Here is a 21287-nt window from a genome sequence, read left to right as displayed (position 1 = left end):
ACATATTGAGGAATTGGATGATATAATCTCCCTATTAAATGCTATCAGTTGCTCAGTAACATGGGTTAAGCGTCAGGTAAATTCCATGTTTCCATGACACGGTGCTAAAGCTGGCTAATTGTTCAGAGGTGAGAAATGCAAAGTTCAGTACACAGTGACCAGCTGTCTGCAGAACCCACAGGCAGAGCTCTGTGTGTGTAGGGGTTTATTTTGGTCAAGAATACTAGAACCAGGTTACAAAACAAGTTAACAGCAAAGAACAGACAAATACAAATCACTCCAAAGGATGCTCTCATCTTAGCTGTAAATGATTTTTGGTTTGTATTGTCAAGTCTCAGAAAATGATGGTCTGAAGTCTGGGGCCTTGGCATGCGGGACACTTCGAACTGAAGGACTGAATGCTCAAAAGTTAAGATCTTTCTCACCTTCTCCTGTCTTTCTTTCTCCTGCTCCCGTTTCTCCCCCAAGGCAGGCCATAGAAACTAGAATTCCTCTTCCCCCAGGCAGGTCATGATAACTAGAACCCCTCCTCCTCCCCCAAAGCAAACCATAAAATCTGGAAATACTACTCTAACCTTCCTCCACATTTCTGTCTAGGAGCTGGCCATAAAGAAATTCTCTGACCTACCTGTCTGATAGTAGGTCATGAGACTCATTTCAGAGAGGTTCTGCCCTATACCCAGAAGGAAGAAATGCCAAACAGAGAGGCCTAGAAGAATCTGAACAGACAGGACTTGCTGGGTTTCCCACTTCATTAGATTATCCCCTTTTGTCCAATTGTAGTTCTACACAGCTGTCCATTCTACACTGACCCTAAGTGTAAGAATAGACAGTTTTCCCTGAGACTTTGGGTCTTTCTTTCTAAATGCTCCCATGTAACAGATGACTTGTATTAAATAAATTTGTTGTGCTTTTCTCTTGTTAATCTGTTTTTGTCAGGTTTTTTTTAAGACCTAGTCAGGAACCCTAGGAAGGTTGAAAAAATGTTTTCTCCCCTTCAGTATCTACACTGAATGGGCAAATGCAACTCAGGCACAAGTGTGAGCTGCAAAGACTTTTTTCAGATCACACGTGGAAACCAGACCTCACAAGCTCCTCTAAACTGAAGTTGCTTACAACTTACATTTCGAGTAACGTAGATGGTTAAAAGTACAGGCCAGGGTTTAAGTCAGGCTGACCTGGGTTTAAATTCCAACTTCACCTTTTAGTAGCTGGGTGATCTTGGGCAAACTGCTTAATTTTCTTTGCCTCAGTTTCCACATCTGTAAAATGAGGCTAAAAATAATATCTATAACCCCAATCGTAGCTTTGGCAGGAGGAGTAAATGAAATGAGATGAACTAGAATAAGTGATCGATAAACATTAGATTGTTTTCCTTTTCAACCTTTTCCACCTTAGATCCAGCCTTGCTACACTTCCTCTCAGTCAAGGATTGACTCTTCCCTACCAGTACTCTGCCACATTCTCTGAGAATTAAGAGTGTCTGGGGAATTACTAGGAAATTAGGAGACATAATCCCTGCTTTTGAGGTATTTATAACATAATCACGGAGTGATATAATTAGAAATAATAAAGTGAACAAACTAGTTCATAGCAGAGTGTAGGAACTATTGATAGGCTAAAAAAATTAAAAATAAAAATAAGAAGAAACAAATTTAAAAACCTACTGATGAAGAATTACAACCTAATAAGAGTAGATATAAGATGCTGAAGGTAAAAACAGTGAGACCAGACAAGGACAAGGAAGAGATCACCAGAAAGTCAAGCAAATTGGTATGTTGGGGTAGTGGATTATAGGTGACAATTCTTTTTTAAGCTTCATTAGGTTGATATGAAGTAAAAGCTAGCATAGTGCAGTGGATAAGAGATGGACTCTGAAGCCAGACTGCTTGAGTTCGAATTCCGACTCCTTCATCCACAGCTGTACGACCTTGGGTGTGTTTCTTAAACTTTCAATACCCTTATCTGTTAAATGGGGTAATAACAGTACTATCTCACACAGCTGTCAGGACTAAATGAATTAATATATGTAAAACAGTGGGACAGTGCCCAGCAAATGTTTTAGCTATTAGTACATCTGTACATGAACCTTGAAATTAATAAAAGTAAAAAGGATGCTACTAAGGGAGACATTAAAATCTAATATGTCAATATGTGAAGAAAAATTAAAGGAAAATTATTTAATTCTTTCTAAAACCCACCAACCACTTGGGAATTGTTTTTGATCAGGTTTAGTGAATAGCATCTATTGAATAATGCCTCCTAAACTGTAGAACGTCCTTTAGAGCTACTCTTATTCTCGCAATTAATTCTACATGATAACACATACATGTAAAATCTCAAACACTCAAAAGCAAAGAACTGTCTGTGGTTGTAGTGACTTTACAATAAAGATTCCATTTCTCCTATTCCCTTGAAGTTGCTCTCATTCTATCCACATGCAAAACTAAACTGCACACACACACACACACACGCACACACGCACGCACGCACACACAATCTCCAGTATACTAACAATGCGTCCTATTGAGCATCTAACCCCAGCAAGTTCATCAGCTCCCCTTCCTGTATTCTTTCGCAGGAAATGGCAGGTACATCCATCCACGCAGCTGCGTCAGCCAGAAACTAGGGCATCGTCTCTGTCTTCTCCAGCTTTTTACCCATCCCCCTTTCTAATGAACAACAAAGTTTTATCAATCCCTCCTTCTTAATAGCAGTCCTCTTTTCTTCATCTCCACTGCCAACATCCTTGTCCGAGCCACCACCATCTGTCACCTGAATTGTTAGAACAAGCCTGGTATTTGTCTGCCTCCAGTGGAGCCCTTTCCAAACCATTTCCTACCAGAATAAACTTTGCAAAACATGTACGTGTATCTAGTCACTGCACTCCCTTGCTTCAGTGGTTCCCTTTGCCCTTTGGATAACCTGAGTTCTCCAGCCGGTTAACCCCTTCTGTGGCTGGCTCCTGCTCACCTCTCCAGCCCTCAGTTTTACTCTTCTCCCACCTCTCCAGCGTCAGCTCTGCAGGCTTGAACCTCTCTCACTTTTTGTCTCTGCCTGTGTTTTCCTTTTCTGAAAAGACCCTGGGCCTAGCCATTTCTACCTCTCCTCCAAGAACCAGCGTCTTCTCTGACTCCCAAAGTCAGGGTGCTTTTCCTACATGCACAGAGCAGCCCTTGTTTATTTCTTTCTCTCCCCAAGGAATTATTGCATCGTATTCCCGGGGTTCTCCCAGAACCCAGCACTATGACACATAGTTGGCCCTTAATGTTATGAGTGAATGAATAAATGAATGAATGAGAAAGGTCATTATAACTCTTTTCAGTGACTTGCTTTAGCATAGGAGAGTTCCAACAAGAGAAAGGATTGTGGGCACCCAGTCAGATGACATTGTAGATCGCTAGTTCATCAAACTTTTTTTTCCAACCAATCAAGGAATGTATATTACAATTCCTGTCAAGTTTTACTGCAATGATTTTATATTAATGCAACTAACACTTTAGCATGAAAGATCCAATTTAAAATTATGTTTTCCCATAAGTTCTAGATCTCGGACGAGTAGATGGCAGGAGAACTCCTATCACCCAGAGCTTCCTGATAAGGAAACAGGACAGACTCCTAAGGAGATCCAAAAGCTTCAGAAGGACTGCTGCTCTGCATTTTTCTTAATTGTTCGGTGCAGGCGTCCTTACTCAGAAAGTTCCCAGATTAAAAGCTAATTTGCTTTAGACTAACCTGATGCAGAGCCTGTCTCCTGCTTGGGCTCTTTGTTGTTCACCAGGGTAAAGTGTAATTTTCTGACTCTTCCCAACTCCTTAGTTAGAGACAATAATCCACTCTGTCTCCTCTTAATTAAAGTAAATAGCCCCAACTCACAATAGTAGTTCAGAAGGCCTTGGTCTTCTCATCCCCTCCGTGCAAGGAGCTAATTGATTTCCAAATGATAATGGTGTTTACATTAGAAAGCCAAACTCCTTGTATTTAGTCCTTAGCTCATCTTAAACCTTCCCAGTCTCATGAATATCAAATGGCCAAAATACCTCCATTGTGGTTGGGGCCCCTTAAGGGGTCACATCTCAGTCCCAAAATACTTAAGGAGCTCATTGGGTGATTTCTGATTTACATGCTCAGCTCTTACATTCTCCTGTAGTCCAAACGAGGAGCCTTCCTTGGAATTTTCAAGGAATTGCTTTTGCTATTTTATAACCTCATTATCTTAAGTAAAGGACCCCAAGGCAACTCTGAGGCCACGGGTGGGTCTGGATTTTAAGGATGATTTGTAGGTCACTGGTATGACAGTTTATGAGAGGAAGCTGTGAAGAAGGAAAAAATAGAGAAGCCACAAGACAGATGAACCACAATTCATGGCAATGGAAGTTAAGACAGTATACACTACCGTGGGTTTGAAATAATTTGCCTGTAAGGGACATACACGTATCTAAAGGACTGATTTTTCTGTTTGTTTGAAAATCACATGAACAATGCTTCACAGTACACATTCTGTATTTCCATGATCACAACAAGTTTTTCTCACATCTTGGGTTTCAATTAAGTCAGTATATGTCTCAAATGTCCCTGCTTAGAAGTTCAAACAAGAGCCAAGACAAATCATAGTTATTATTAATCATTTTCCTGGCTTTCTGTAGAGATTTAGATAAGTATTAAAATTCACTTTTTATCACAATGTTTGAGACAAAGTTCAGGCAAGACTCATTGACTGAAATGGGTGCTTGTCGTACAAGAGAGGAGCAGGAGTTTCTTTTTCCTGAAACCGAGTTTTGTTTTTAAAGAAACTGTTCTCTGAATATGTTCTTGATCATAGTAAATTGCTTAAGCAACCCAAAGGGAAGGGGGGTCGGGCAACACTTCAATATAATCACTTTCTAAGTAATTAAAGCAGTAACTAATTTCTCTCATAATTAAAAAAAGTTTGCTCATTGGCACACACATCCATCCTAATGCCATATTTAGCAAATACTTTCATTTTTTTTTTAAAATATCACTTCCAGTGCACCAGACTCTCTCCTATCAAGAAAGACACTGCTGCAATTTGGGGAAGATTCTCCTTCCTTTTCATTCTCAGTTCAACCTTCCATTCTCTCTTCGAGTCACTGCATTTCAATCCATGCAAAACAGTTTCCCCTCATTCATTCTGTTGTAGCTACAGTGTTATTGTACTAGTCCCCAAAACATGTCACCTTGATCAATTTTAGAAAAAGAAAGATGAAAAGAAAAGAAAGAAGAAAAGATAGATATGGGGACTAGTGCAATAACTAGTGCAGTATATATATTTATTAGCTCATATGGGATGATCTTTTACAGATAAGGAAGAATTAAGTCTTACCAAGATTACTTCATTTACCCAAGGCCTCTCAGCTTGTTCACGGCAGAGTAAGCACCATGATCCTTGAGTACTAAAATAGCACATTTTCTACTACATAACATGTTCTTTAAAAGACATCAGTAAAAGACAACTTTCATAGGCCCTTTAGGACCCATTTAGCATCATAATAAGCCTGAGAAAAACAAAAAAAGTTCTAAAATTTAATGTTCTTGATAACTTCCTATCTTTAGGGACAAGAGTATACAATCCATGCCTGTGGGTAAAATCCTATACTAAGAACCCTAAAGGTTTCTCCATTCCTCGATCACAGAATTTCACATTGTCAAATATTGTTTTAAAAATGAGTCCTTGGTTAAGGCTTGAGATGTTTGGAGTTTTGTTTTTTTTAATTAGAAAGGTTGCTCATTTTAATTATATTCTTTAACAGGATTGGTCGTGGGGCTGTTAAAATAATAGCACAAGTCCTGATGTGTCCATGGCTGAAAACAATACAGATATATAAAGAGAGAGATATAGTTCTTGTCCTCAAAAAATGTATAGGTGAGAGCAGAAGTGTCCTGGAAATCAAAAAGAACACCTAATCCCTTGCCTCTGGTGGGTGAAATTGACAGTCACCTTACACAACATAAGTCTGTCCCTGGCCTTGCAGATCGGCATTCAGTTCCCACTTAAGTAGAGAGGGAAGGTTGGTGGGAGCCTTGAGTGGTATGTCTAACAATCCTTTGATGTAGCAGGGACAAGAAGGAAGGAGAGCAGAGTGGCGAGGAAGTAAAATGTACAGCAAAAATCCACAGCACGTCACATTAACAAGGAGAACAAGCAAACATCAGCGTCGATGCTTTAAGAGTCCGGGAAACTAAAAAGCAATTTTCATAGACTCTCAACTATTGCTTTAAATAATATAAAGCTTAAACCATCTCTTACAAAGGAAAGTCGCCTTTGAAAGGATTCCAGAAAACCATGAAATGCTGTTGATAAGACTGTGCCAATTTGTAAAGCTTGCCACAATCTGCAGCTCACATTTTCCCCCCTTTTTTTCTTCTTTCTTTCAAAAAAAATTCACTGAGCTTTGTTAGCCTGAGAGCCCACGACAACAACAACAACAACAACAAAAAGTGTTTTGTAAAGCTGAAACCTCGTTTGCCCCACAACGAGGGGGGTGTGCAGTTGACGCAGCTGATTTATTCCCTGGAAATAATGTCAAAATAGCATTTGCAAAGCCAGAGAAAAGATTTTTGACGGAAAGCTCCAGTAGGGATGTGTAAGCTAACTCACCAAGTTTCTCGCCCTTATCAACCATTGTATTCAGGATTAATTATAGGTTTGCTTGAATCTCACACTTCGCTGGAATGTTTACCCACCAAGACAAAGTAGGAGATGGGCTTTTTGCAACTAAAGTAAACGTTTAACTTAGTGGAGTCTTAACTTCCTTAATGTTTTGCTTACTGGTTGTTATAGGTATTTTTCCTCCTCCGAGCTGACCAATTATTTTCAATTAGACTGATAATTGCATTGTATAGTTGAAAGGCCCAATTAATATCTTTAAAGCAACAGTGTTAAGTAGTATTTAGTGGAAATTTTATATTTGGCTGTCCAGAAATAATCATGGCTTACATTTATGGAGCACCTTTCATCCTGAAGGACATCAGACTGCTATTATACATTTCATACACTCCATTACTAATTATAGGTCAGAATCCTGTCACTCCAGCACTGCAGCCTCCCGCTGGAGGTGAAGGATAGACTAACTCGGTAGCATTTAGAAAAAAATGTTAAAGTCTCTTGTACAATTGGAACAGGGAAGGCAACTGAGCCAACAAAAGGCAATTGGTCTGGGGATTCCTGGAAGATGGTCCCCCATCGGCGCCCCTGCCAGTAGCTCCTGATCAGGAAGGAGGTACAGCCAGTTGCATAAAGGACTTACATGTGAACACGGAACTTCCTTTTCAGGGACGGAAAAGGGTGATCCCACGATACCACAGCAAGACTGTGATTACTGGCTTTGTAACAACTACAACAAATTCATCACAGCAAGTCAGCATCAGCCAGCCTCCTCAGGGCCATCCATCATAGCAGGGCACTCCATCCTTGCTCAGAGATGCTTAGCTGACTGGCTTCAGCATTACCTGGGATTCCAACCCCGTGCACAGGGAAGGCAAAATCTTGAAAGTTCCCCTGGCAGATCTGAGGACATGTTTACACACTGGGGAGCTACAGGTGGGACTGTGAGAACAGAATCCTCCCAACCTCCCCAGAGTGACTTATCTTACAATAGATCAAAAGGCTGAAAAGTAAATGTGCTTCTTACAGATGCTAATAATCCTACTGGGAGGACGGAGAGACAAGTGTGAAGGAGACCAGTCCCTGAGGTCTGGCGACCTGAAACTAGTTATTCGTGTGTTCATTCAACAAATACTTATGGATTGCCTGGTAGGTGACAGGCACTGATCCAGGCCGTGAGAATAGCAGAGGAAAGAAAACAAACAGAAATCCTTGCTCTCAGGTATAAAAAGGTAAACAGGGTCAAGGAGGGATAGAATGAAATGCCCGGATGGAGAAAGATAGGAGACCCTGAGGAGAATGGGTCCCTTTTTTCATGGAGGTTTGGAGTACACGCAGATCACAGATGCCCACAGCTCACATTTCATTCAAGCGAATAAAAGCGATGAAGGAAAAGTACCAGGTATGAGGAAATCCCGAAACAGCAAGAAGAGACAGCAGAAGATTCCATGGAGATGCAGGGATTGCAAAAACAGCCAAAGGCATGCAAAACTCACCTAAAGCAAGTCAGTTAGAAAAGGGCAGGCGGTACCTGAAGGGCAATTTCTTCAAACAATGAAAAAATTCTTTGCAGAAGAGATTTGATAAAGAAGAAGTTGGGCAAGAGTCCCGGGGAAAATGCAACCATGAATTCTTGGCTGAGGTGACTTTTTCCACGTGGGGCCTGTCGGGAAGGCGGGATGCGGGCTGATAAGCAAGGAATGACTGGGAATCTCGGGATCAGGTCAAAGGGAATGAGCCATGGCTTTTTTGTTTGCTGGATTTCTGATGCATGAGACTGCTGTTAGAGACTGCACACAGACACTTCTCGCACTAAGTTCAAGTACCTTCAATAGGCCCCTGAGCCTGGAGTGAGGAAGACACCACAGCAAAGCAAGAAGGTGGTCCTAAAGAAAGGAACTTTTTTCAAAACCTCAGGTTTTGCGGGAAGAGAGGGAAGAAAACGATGTCTCTTCTAAAGATCACCCAACATTTGGAGGAGAGATTGGAAGGCCCATTTCACCTGTGCATTGGAGAACAGAAAGGAATCCAAGGCAGAAATCCATCAACACTCCATGAATCCCCACCGTTTTTCCCCACCTGTCTCGTAGCACACTGCTATAAAATGGCACCCATTAACACCAACTCTTTCTCCAATGGGGCTGTGGCTTCCTCGCCATTAGATTGCAGCAAGTGCCATTAATGCATACTGCTGGAAGAGTTAAGTAGAAATCTCATGCATAGAGAATCAATCTACTCTTCCCTATTTGGTGATATCTGAATTATTCCAATTAATGATAGCACTGGTCTTCTCTAAGAACCTTTTACTTTTCTTACGGTCCATTCATATAACCTTTTAGCAATGGTTACTTTCAGGAGCTGAAAACTCTTTCCTACTCCTAGTCACTGTGTTTCTAAATTCTTTATCTCTAATGTACCTGGACAGGCAGACAAAGCCAGGCATGGAATAACATTTACAGGAAGCCTTGGCCTGAGGCTTAGCTTCTCTCCAAATGATACCTTTGGTCATGTGACTTTGAGAGTTAACATTTTTGCCCCTTTTTCAGACTAAGATACTAGTGGAAGGGACTCTTTTCTTCACATGAAAGTGGTTTGAGGGCTGACCGGTTGCTCAGTTGTTCAGAGCGTGGGGCCGATAACATCTAGGTCCATGTTTTGATCCTTGTACTGGCCAGCTGCCAAAAAAAAAATGCTTTGAGCCCTAAAATATCAAGAACATAAGACTCTAAAATTGATTGCATTATCCCTCCCAAAGATTCAGAACCCTAATATACAAGAGGGATCTTCAAAAAGTTCATGGAAAGATTCGTATTATCCTTTAATTCCATTTTTCCATGAACTTTTTGACATACCCTCATATATTATATCAGGGATTCTTACAACATACCTGCAGAGTAGAGAAGTGGGTATTATTATTTCTATTTTAGAGATCAAAAACTAGATTCAAAAATATTAAGACACTTAGCCATAGGTAGGTCTGGGACTGGAACGTTCTCACCGCACTCAGAGCCCAAGGTTCTGACATAATGTCATAATAATAAAAATGCAGCAAGCACTATGGGAAGTGCTTTGTATGGAATATCTCATTTAATCATCACAACTACCACGGGAAGTCGACTCTATTAATTAGCGTCCTTGGCTGAGGTCAGGAAGTAGGGAGCCAGGACTTGAACCCAGGCTGCCTTTCGCCACTTCCATCTTCTTCACTCACATGTTAGGCAAGCTTCTATTCAAAAATACATGCATTAACATGATTTAGTTCGGGTAATGATTCTCGATTTCTGGAGAAAAATGATCCCAAGAAATATGGCAACTTCCAGAAGAATGATGATCAGGAAAGCTATGGTAGAGAAGGGAAGACTGGGTTTGATTTTAATCCGGGGACAAAAGAAAAAGAAGGAAGATGAGGAGAAAGTAGAAAGTGAGGATAGTCTCAAAGCAGAAATACCAACAGGAATTGGGAGGTTCCTTCAAACCCGCTTGCTCTTACCTTCTTACGCTTCTGCCTTCTGGACCCTCCACCTGGACCAATCAATCTTTGTACATCATCCCCAGGTCAAAAATACTGTATCTGCCAAAATCTCCCATGCCACAACTTCAGGTTCTGTCTCTGAATTTAGAGTTGAGTTGTTATTAGTGTTAAGTACCTAGACATGCTTTCCTTTGGATTTTGAATGCTCTCACCTCCTGATAATAATCCCCACACTCTCTTCAATTATTTTCTCAATCTCCCCCCTCCCTATCTATCCTCTCCTGCCCTTCTTCTTTCTTTTTTTCTTTTTCTTGAAACTTCTCTCCTCATCTCAAGATTCATATTTCCTTGGTAAGTCACAACCTAAAAAAGTCTTATTTTTCCAGTTTCTAGTCAGATCAGTTGCCCAACCAATGCTTGTTGTATAATCCTGGGGGTCGTGCCAGAGGGACTATAAGAAGGGATATGCCAAGACAGGTGTCCTCAAGGGATTTAGTTTGGGAGATAAAACATAATTTTAGGGGAATAGCACATCTGAGCTTCCTGGCCCCTAGATGGCCACAGATCACATTCTAATCACCTCTACTTACTCCTTCTAATGTAACCCTACAAAACATGACATTAACTCCCAAGAAATATCCCATGATCTAACATCCTCCACTTGCCCTAACTTCAGCCCCCCAACTCCTACCCACCTCGTCCCGTCAGTCAAACACGATTCTGCCTGATTCTCTCTGATTCTCCCTTCTTCCTGCACTAACATATCTGAAATCTAAAATACTCCCCATTTTGGTTCACATTCAGCCTGGAAATCTTCCTCACAGGGAAATCTGCAGACTAATTAGGTCATGTTGTTAAAGCAGTTTAAAATCCTTAAATTATATAATCCCTGGCTTTTTTCTAAATCTCCTCAAATTACTCTAATTTTCCGTTTCTCCTCAGTGCATGCTACTACCCAGAATTTATACCGGTAAGTCTCCTAAATCACCTAAACAGCAATGGTCTTTTTCATTTCAAATTCACAAAGGGTTTCCCTTTAAGTGATTGTTGAAGGACTTCTTTTTTCCCTCCCTAAAAACAAGTTTCTGGAGAATGTTCTTTCCTGTCCTCATGGAGTCTCAGTGACAGCCAAAGTTGGTGACAAGCTGCCATATCAGGTCTCCAAAATGTTTGTTGTTTTTTGGTACTAAATTGAAGACGGCAAAGAGCTATTGCCAAATCTCTGCACACAGATTTTAGAAAACATTATTTCATCCTAGAGATTGCATCAGGAAATCTCTACTCTCCTTTTGTGCCTTTGGCTTATCAGAGCCCAGGGAAGTCATGGAGCACAGAGATGCAGGGAAAAGAACTTCAAGTATTTGAGGAGATCGCTGATTGGAAGATGTCTGGGTAGGCTTTTCCTGAGAAACATTGCGCAGCTATTACGAAACTAAATGCGGGCCTATTCAAAGGCTGTTCCAAAAAGCCTCAAATGCTAGCCTAGGGGGTGGGGAGATGGCGTCAGGCTGGCTCCACCATCACGGAGCCGAACAACCTCATGCAAGTCACATGATTTCCCTGGACTTTACCCTCCTTAAGTGATAAAAGTGTTGGAGCAGATGATCAGTAAGATCTATTGCAGCTCTGAAACAGTCTGTTATCAATGAAGTTTATATCGAACAAGAGATTCATAAATGGGGCATGGGTAATTCGTTTCAGACAGATTTGAGCTCTTTCCAGGCAGTTAAAAAAAACTGAGCTGCAATATTGAACAATTTTTAAATGATTTTTTTAAAAGTCAAAGTCACCAGATCATATACTGGGACAGAGTTCTTTTTAATAAATTTCAAAGTAGGCTGAAGAATTGGGTTTGGTGAGTTTTACACAGACCAGCATGGTTATAACATAATGCAATAAATACAACTTAAAAACACAAATTTGAAGAGTTCCAAATATAGAATCCAACCAAGCTTTCAGGCCAGTAACCCCAACAGACCCAAGACCCAGTGTTCCAGTTGTTCCACAGGAGTAAAGACTCTCTTTTTTCTCTCTTCCTCCAGCCCTTCTTCCTTCCTTCCTTCCTTCATTCTCTTTTCTTCTCTCTCTCTCTCTCTCTCTCTTTACTTTAACTTCAGTGTCTTTGAGCTCACAAGCTCATGTAGGCAAACAATCAGAGGTGAAAATCCTCTAAAACCATGAAGAGATTCTCATCATTGATGACTTTGTGCAAAAGGGCAGCCACCAGCCATATGTGGGTACTTATATTTAAATGCAAATTAACAGGTTACATAAAATTAAAAATCCAGTTCCTCAGCTGCACTAGCCACATTTCCAGTGCTTATATTCAACAGCTACATAGTGCAGAGATAGAACATTCTCCTCATTGCAGAGAGTTCTACTGGATAGAGCTAGGTGGCTGCCAGTTAGAGGTTTAAGAAACTTCTCTCAGAAAAAGCTTTTTTCTGAGCCTGAAGTCAGGCTGTCTGAGTTCAACCTCGATCACCACCACCTGCTTGCTCTAGTGCCCTTGAAGTTTCTATGCCAGTTTCCTCTTTGGTAAAAATAGACAGTTAACACATGGTTTCTACTGTTGCCGTGGTGATTAAATGATGTATTACTACACATAGGGCTCAGTGCCTACGATCTAGTGAGTGCTCAGTGAATGTTAGCTGTTGTTTTTACTATCGATCCTGAAGAGGGAAGGTGAGAGTGAACGAACGTGGCACTAGTTCCTCTCGGTGCTTACGGATAGGCCTGTTCTCTGTCAAATGCTGCTCTGTTTGGGTGCAAAGACCACCCAAGAATATCTTCTTCATTAACAAAAGTTCTGCTCGTGACTTATCCTTCACCAAACCCTCTTACTTTCAGTTTGACTCCTTAGGCAGAATCTTAAAATTCCTGGTGGCGTTCTTATAATAATTTTTTTCTCCTTTCTTATCACTTTTATTTATTTTTTAATTTATTGAATCAAAATTGATTATACATATTTTTGAGATTCAACATTGAGATATGTTGATCAAATCAATATTACTAGCATACATATTATTACAAATCATAATTATTCTTTATGCCCCTTGTCCAATCTCCCCATCCATAATAATTTTTAATTTAAAGAAATGGGGCTAAGGGTAGAAAGTCAACACATAATCATATCTTATGTTTCTACATGTGTACTAAAAACTTATGGCCAGCTTTTTACTCAGGCAAATCCAAATAGAGAATTCATTTCAAAGCAGTGTAAGATACATTACAGAAATAAATTTAAAAATTGGGGAACAATCCATTTTTGGAAAATTCTCAGAAACACCCCCTCCACTGGAATAAATTCAAGGTGATGGCTAACATCTCCAGAGAGTTTTGAGGTTGCACTCTCATGCCACACAAACTCCTCTGCTCTTTCTTCCATGTTGAAACCATGAAATTATATGGTATCTATTCCAAATGTCCACTGACCTCTCGTACACGTCCTCTGCCTACCAACTAGTAGAGCTCTCCACTCAGAGCCGAGAAAAAACAGGGAGACTACTGCCCTTCTCCTCGCTTCCTCTGTTTCCTGGAAGATACAGCAGTCATGTCTGAGCCGCACATACAGCCAAACTGCCTTCACTCGTAGTGAGACCGGGAGAGAGCCCACAACTACACGAGTGAGGTGCCACTGCAGACGGAAGACGGGCTTGACAGGCAGAAGGCCTGCAATTCCAATTCAGGCTCAGCCACAAATTTTTGGTTCTTCTCTGTAAAGTGAAGATGTTAACCTAGATGATCTCTCAAATCCCTCTGAGAATCTGTCATTTCTATAGCAAGATTGAGTTGAAACAGAAGACCAAATTGTGCCTTTCCTGGTGGAGCATTTTTTTGGGGGGGGGGGGAGGCCGGTAAGGGGATCGCAACCCTTGGCTTGGTGTCGTCCGCACTGAGCTCAGCCAGTGAGCGCACCGGCCATCCCTATATAGGATCTGAACCTGTGGCCTCCGTGCTCCCAGCGCTGCGACCACGGGTTCGGCCCATCTGGTGGAGCATTTTTAGTGAATAGAGAGACAGATGAAATACAGCACAGCGTCCAAACACTACATGGCATTAGAAAACAGGATCAAATTTCCACTTCTCTTCTGCCTGGGTCTGTGGCCTCCCATGGCTCCCTCACTGGCAGGAGTTTTCCCCTTCCTTGGTAGGGGCAGTGGCCCTCATATACACATCTCAGAGTCCCCAGTCAGATCCTGTTATGCATTAAGTAGTAAAGTATTAAGAAGTAAAGGGCTTGTTTTCATTTCTGCGTGGATTTTTTTTTTTTTTTTTTTTTTTTGCATTTAAATAAGAACTAAACCAAATTCTTAAGCTGAAGAAACTGTAAATACCATCCTAAGTGGATAAAAAGGAGAGTTCAGGAAGCTGAGTGCCTTTCCCCAAAATCATATCTACCTAGTAGATATCTTATTCTATCCAGTATAGCTTGTCTTCACTTTATCTGCAGCGGTAAATCACAGACAGATGAAGTCATTGCTTTTTTTCCATTTCAATGATTTTTTTCACACACAAAAAATTCTTTTTTTCATTGTTCTACACTTTAAGAGGTAGCTTCTTTGCACAGTCTCACGAATGCAGGATCTAGGATAAAATATGATTATTTTTGAGAAGCCACACTTTGGCAGAGGGTAGGATGGAAGGCCAGGGTCATGAATTAATTGTCACCTATGCCAATGTAAATAATTTCTTTGATGACACTCTTAATTTTTAGGTTCCTTCACCATCCTCCCACTCAACATAGTATAAAAACAAGATAAGCAATGAATAAAAGAAACTTCCTAGAAACCTGTGAAATGGTTCTATGGTTGACCATTACTTACTGGATCAGGTTTTCATTCATCTCCGTATTTGCCAGAAGTTAAAGGGCTCCTCTGGCTTATGAAAGAGAGAAGAAACTGCCAGAAACTACAAGTCCCAGCAGGCAATGGTCCACGGAGATCAAAGAAACATAACTGAGATGATAATACCTTCAATTTAATTAAAAGAATTTTCTTATCTTCAAAGAGCTTTTCGAACACTCCCATCACTTCATAAGTCCCATACCATTATAACTCTAATGTAAAGATGGATAAGAAGAGGCTAGGAGGTCAATTTGATTGGACTTGACTACAAAAGTTGTCCACCATTGGGAGCCTCTGGATCCCACAATGTTTCACTGTGTTAATGTTCTCTTAAGATTTTAGCTGCCAAATAAAACCCAAGAGCTCTTTTTGGACAACTTTGCCATGTAATCAATTACTTTCTGGGAAAAACTATCAAGAAGGCAAGAAATCCTGATCTTCAAATCTGATTCATCACATCCCAGGGTCTCAATGCTTCCCTGTGGAATGACAGTTTTGCTGCTAGAAACAGGTGAAGAAAGCTTTCGAGTTAAAGCTGTGGTTAAGGAAACCAAAAGCATAAAAGATCAGGAAAGCTACAAACTACAGAGATCAATTGCTAATCCCCAGAAAGCATGATATGGGGGCTACCTGAAATTAGCCATCAAAACTTACTCCTCACCAGACATTATTATAAAAAAGCATCCCTCAACATCAACTGTTTCCTCTGGGACATGGGATGAGATAATGCCATGTTTGTCTTTCCACAGATTGTTGGCAACTCATAATGATATGGGGTTAATGACAGATGGCCACTCAGAAGAGACCCACCAGAAACAAAGTATCTGCATCAACACCCTGTTTATTACCCAGCAAATTCATTCACAGCATGCATGCAGTCCTTCATTCTCCCACACCCTTTCTCGTGTTTTCTTCGTATTTGTTTCTGATTTGGTTATCACTAAAACACACATTTTAATTGAATTATGCAAGATTCAAACTTCCATTGCTTTGAACATTTCAGTAAACATTTCTACACATTTACCTACAGCAATGCCACAAATCCCTGCAGAAAAATTGGGGGCAGTTCTGACAGCTCCTCAGTAGGTAGAATTTTTTTAAATGTGTAAATGAATTTTCACTACCATCTACTCGGCTGAAGTTCAGTATATCTCTTATTTTTGCTCTTCCATTTCAACTTCCTAAACCATGTTCTGTCCCTCCGTCTTTTCTTTTGTGCTTCCAGACCATGCACAGATTCAGGAGCAAGGCAGACTATCATAACCTTGCTGTAAGGTCTCCTTCTCTAGAAGGACAAGCATCAAAACTAACTCTGTCTACCTCCCCTCTGACATCAGAGATGGCAACCATTGGCCCAGTTGGGCTCCCTCTCTTGTTCCCTAGAAGTTATTCACACATGTCTTCTCTTAACCACAAAGCCTTGGCCTCTGCTCAAATTTCAGTCCAAGGCCTTTGCTGTTTCTCTTCTAAGAGATATCGTCAGCCTTCCCTAAAGGCTCCCCTTTGCTTTGACCCTCTTGATTGCTCTCTTTTATTTCTCAGCTCACACTCCAGAGCATCAATTCCAATGTAGCATCTTGAATGCATCAACTTTTTATTTGAGCGTCCCTTTTAAACTCATTCACCTTCTAAGGTTTTCTTACAGCAATGTTTAGGAAAAAACGCTGTATAATATTTTTAAATTAAATTTCTGTGGTGCTAAAGTGAATCCATGTCCAAAAGACTTTCTGACTGCACTGGTTGGCTCCTCTGTGATCACACAGAGCTGAAGAGGTTGAAATCAGAGTGGTTATCTTTTTATGGAGAAATGTTTTTGTTCTGCACTCACAAACTGAATCAGTAATTCCATTGAGCATTATAAAACCATGTGACCCTCAGTGACAAGCAGAGGATGAATCAGAAGATCATCAAAGGTCTTGCACCCATCACCACCAGAGGAAAAGTCCATTTCAGGACCCATGTCCTTCTCTGTGCTGTATCTTTCATAAGGAAAAGTTAACCATGAAACTTATTTCAGAGAGCAAATTTCTTCTGGGCATGATATCTCTAGTACTATGAGCTATGTAAAGCTCCATTGATTCAAAAGCTGGAAAGACAGGGATTGAGGAGACTTTACAGTTACTCACTGACTTAAAAGTCATTGTCTGCTGTCAGCTGTGATGATAAAATACAGACCAGGAAGAAGAGAAAATATGATATAATCACGATTAACATTTATGGACCACCCCCTTGTATGCTAGGCACCAAGCTATGTACATGCATTATATCATTTAACCCTCACAATAAAACTAAGATTCTACAAGACTGATGACTTAATAGAACCAAAGTAATTCATCCACATTCAGGAATACATCAAACATCCATCTATCCCTGTCCTAAATTGCTTTGGGACCAAACACTAATTTGGCAAACTACGGTTAAAAGGAAATGAGGATGTTTGGCCTGACTCCAAGAAGGTCTGACAGAGCCTTGAAATGTCATGTGGAGAAGGGATCATATTTGTTTTGTATGGCCCCAAGTGGAGAGAAAGATTTCAGCTCAGCATGAGGGCTGGCTTTATAGCTGTAAAGAGAATGAGTTTCCTTGAGAAGAAGATGGCTCGAGACTCTGAAGGAACTTGAATTGTATTAAATAATAATGACTCAGCGTAGATAAGTACTAAGCACTTTGCCAAGCACTGGTGATAAGATGAACGAGATACACATGCACATGCAGTAAGAATTTGGCTAGGTATTAATCTAGACTGGGTATTTTGGGGGACACAAAGAAGGGTCACCAATCCCAGCTGGAAGGATAAGGTAGGGCTGGAAGACGAAGCCTCCTGAGGCAGCACCCGAGCTGCACCTCCGAGAGGGAGGAGGAGTTTGTCAGATGAAGGAAGGGGAAAGGGCATTCCAGGTATTGGTGACAGGATGATCAAACCTGGAGGGAAAGAAAGAGTATGGAGGTGATTCAGACAGCAGGTGAGTGCTTGGCCTCGCTGCCGTGGAGCGTCCAATTTTGATTCTGTAACGTCTATAATTGACTAAGAAAACAAGCACCAGAGGCAGAGTTCACTCACATGGAGTCAGCTCTCCTTTGTCTCTGAATAAGGAAGGGAATTGCTTCAGGAAGCTGGGAAGTAGCCCAAAACAAACGCCAAATTCCCTGTCTTTCCAGGAAGAGGAACAGAATAGGAGGTGAGGCATAATGAGGATAGTCAGGAGAAAACATGTTGTGAGGTCGTTTGAGGCCCACGCTCCAAAACTGGGCTGAGCAGAGGGCTGGCAGGGAACTGCACAGAAGAGAAAAGGTGGCATTGAGAGTCGGCTAAAAACAAAATGCCATGCAGACATAAGGGAATTAAACCACTTGGTCTGACCCTAGATTATGAAAACGTGGTCCAGGGAAAGAAGGCATCTTGCTTGATCTCTCATGGCCATTTGGGAGGAGAGTGTCTAATCCCAAACCCAGGAAGTTTCCATGATGCTATGCGGTTTAGTTTGGTTTTTTACTCTAATACAAAAATTGCTACTTACACTTCTTTGAGTTTTCTTATGCTTCTTTGGGCTTTCTTCCCTAGGGACCGGGATGGTAATTATTTGTTTTGATTTCAAACACTTTCCTCTTACAGTTCCTGCTGGCATTGGAGGCTACAAACAGAGGAAGGAGTACATGGAGATGGTGGTCAGCGGTTCGCAGTAAGGCGATAACATCAACAAGACTTTTAAAATAGATTTTCACATGACAAATCCATGATGAGAATAACCCAGAATTGACCACATTAACTATTTGTTGGGCCCTTTTGCCTGAAGACGGTTATGTCATAAAGCATATAAGCATTATGGTTTTCTCAAAGTTCAACTCTATGGAAAAGTAATAAATATTTTTCTTTCTCAAAGCTGCTCAACAAAAAAGATGAATACAAAGAAAGACCATGTTTTCTTGCCATTATTTTCTATTCATATTGGTTCAAAATGCACTTGCTTGTTTTGCATAAACTCACCAGTAAGTAGAAACTTGTGGGCACCTTTGCAGAACACATGCAATTAAATTTTCACAGATTTGAAAGCCAATAGGTATGCCTGAATAAATAAGGAAATCAATGGTTTTTGGCATACAACCACCTTAGGTAAGTCAACAGGGAAATAATCTAGCTGATGGACAGACAAAACTGGTGACACATAAGCTTCCAAATCTCCACCTGCTAGCCCAGGAACAAGTGACAATGAAGACCCATAGGGAAGGTGCCTCTTGAAATCTTAAATCACAATAAGAATTACTATATAAACTCATACTCACGCTCATTGAATATGCTATGTATCAAAGTGCCCTGAAACAAAAGATTCAGTAGCAGTATAGCACCTCAAGTCTTTTTTGGAAAAGGGCATGATACACACACACACACACACACACACACACACACACAATAAATATAAAAGTAATAAATACATCAAATTAATAAGTATACCAAATAATACTATTTCCCAAACCTTTAAGTAAATTTAATATTGAATATTAATAATTTATATTAACATTAAATATTAAGTGATTTAATATTTGGCAAATCCATGTCAAAAGTTCTCTTTTTTTAATAAAAGGGGGCATTTTTCATTTTCAAATTCCCTGGCTCCTTTAAAAACAACTTTACTTTAAAGCTCTTTATTCAAGACTGGTTATTACTCCCAAACACTAAAAAGCAAAACACGGGTTCTCATATCTTCTTGAATGCAATATTTTCAAAACTGTTTGAAGACAGAAAACAGAAGAGGCGAGGAACATAACGAAATAATCTGTACAAGTCTGCAGTTCATCTCTAGAGCCATGGTCCACAGCTTCAAAACACGCATTTCATTACTGCTCCAGACCCACTCACACCCCGCTATACAGTTGTGTGTCTTTGTGCTTATTTTTGTGTAAGCAAGGACTCAGTCACATTGAGATAGCCATACCAGTTTGAACTTTTTTTTTTATTCGTCCAAGGCAAATTTACTTATGTAACTCACCCCCTGAGCTACCCAGACAAAATGTCCCCCAGGGTAGACATTTAGAGAGGAGGAGGAGAAAAATTAGAAAACAACTGAAAGAGACATATTCATTTTAATTAATTTATTATAAAATGCTCTTTATTTGGTGTGATTTGAGGCGCATTTTACAATCAATTACATCAAGTGAGACATTTATTAAGCACACTGTAGACTCTGAAACTCACCACCTGAGCTACACACATATAATTCGTTATCTGCTGGTTGAACCTAAACAAATAGGTTTATAATGCTTGCTATAACTTTCTTAGTTATTGGCCAGTGGCTGGACCTGATCGTGTCAATATAATATCAGTGCTGAAGTACCCATTATATCGTTTCACTTACCCCCAGTTCAAGAAAAAAATTAACTGTCCTAAACATTTACATAGTAGTTATTTGTCCCCAAGAAGTTGGTATTGTTCATTCAAAAAACATTTACTGAGTCCTTGGCAGGTGTCAGGCACTATTCCAAGGCAACTGGGATAGAGCACTAAACTACAATTATAAAATATCTGTCCGCAGGGAGCATACATTCAAGTAAAAAATGATAAACCTCGTGAAGAAATCAGTATCTAGTGTTTTAGAGGGTGAGAAGTTCTATGAGGTTAGGCGGACTGAGAAATCAGGTGAGGAGGGCTGTAATGTTAAACAGGTGCATCAGTGCAGATTTCATTGATAAACCTAAAGACTCAAGGACATTTGATGGAGTTACTGCCCTTCCATCCACTTAGAGAGCAGGAGAATGAACAGACCATGGACTACTGTAAGCATTAGCAGCTATTGTTGTTATTGTTGGGTTTTATTACTTCTGCTGGTGTTCTTATTCTTATTTTTGGTTTATTTTGAAGTTTTATTGTATGTGGCATGAAAAGAGACAGAGAAGGAAAGAGAAATCCATCCAAACTTTTTATTTGCTGTTCAATACATAATGAGTATTTGTTGATGATAAGAAGATCCCTCAACTAGATTACTAAATTTTGCTTCTATGGGCCACAAAGCAAATCACAAGATTGTTGTTATTAAACATTCATAGAACACCCACCATATACCAAGTATGCTGGACTCTGGGAATGTAAGAATGAATAGGCCACAGCTTATGTTTCAGCTGAGTTCATATTCAAACTGCAAGTGCTACGAACTAGATTGCTCCAAAATTTCCCTGACGTATAGACAACTTAGTAACGGCCACCAACACAATAACCTCATTCTGGCTACCTGCCTGACATTTCAGAACTAAGGTAAGAAAGCTAACAAGCATGCAAGAGTCCAAGGGGACCACTAACACTTGCATTTAAAATGCAGTTTCTAGAAAATCTATTCTCTATGCCATTCCCGAA

The sequence above is a fragment of the Cynocephalus volans genome, chromosome 6 (genome assembly GCF_027409185.1).
Source record: "Cynocephalus volans isolate mCynVol1 chromosome 6, mCynVol1.pri, whole genome shotgun sequence".
NCBI classification, from domain to species: domain Eukaryota; kingdom Metazoa; phylum Chordata; class Mammalia; order Dermoptera; family Cynocephalidae; genus Cynocephalus; species Cynocephalus volans.
This window is presented reverse-complemented; position numbering follows the sequence as displayed.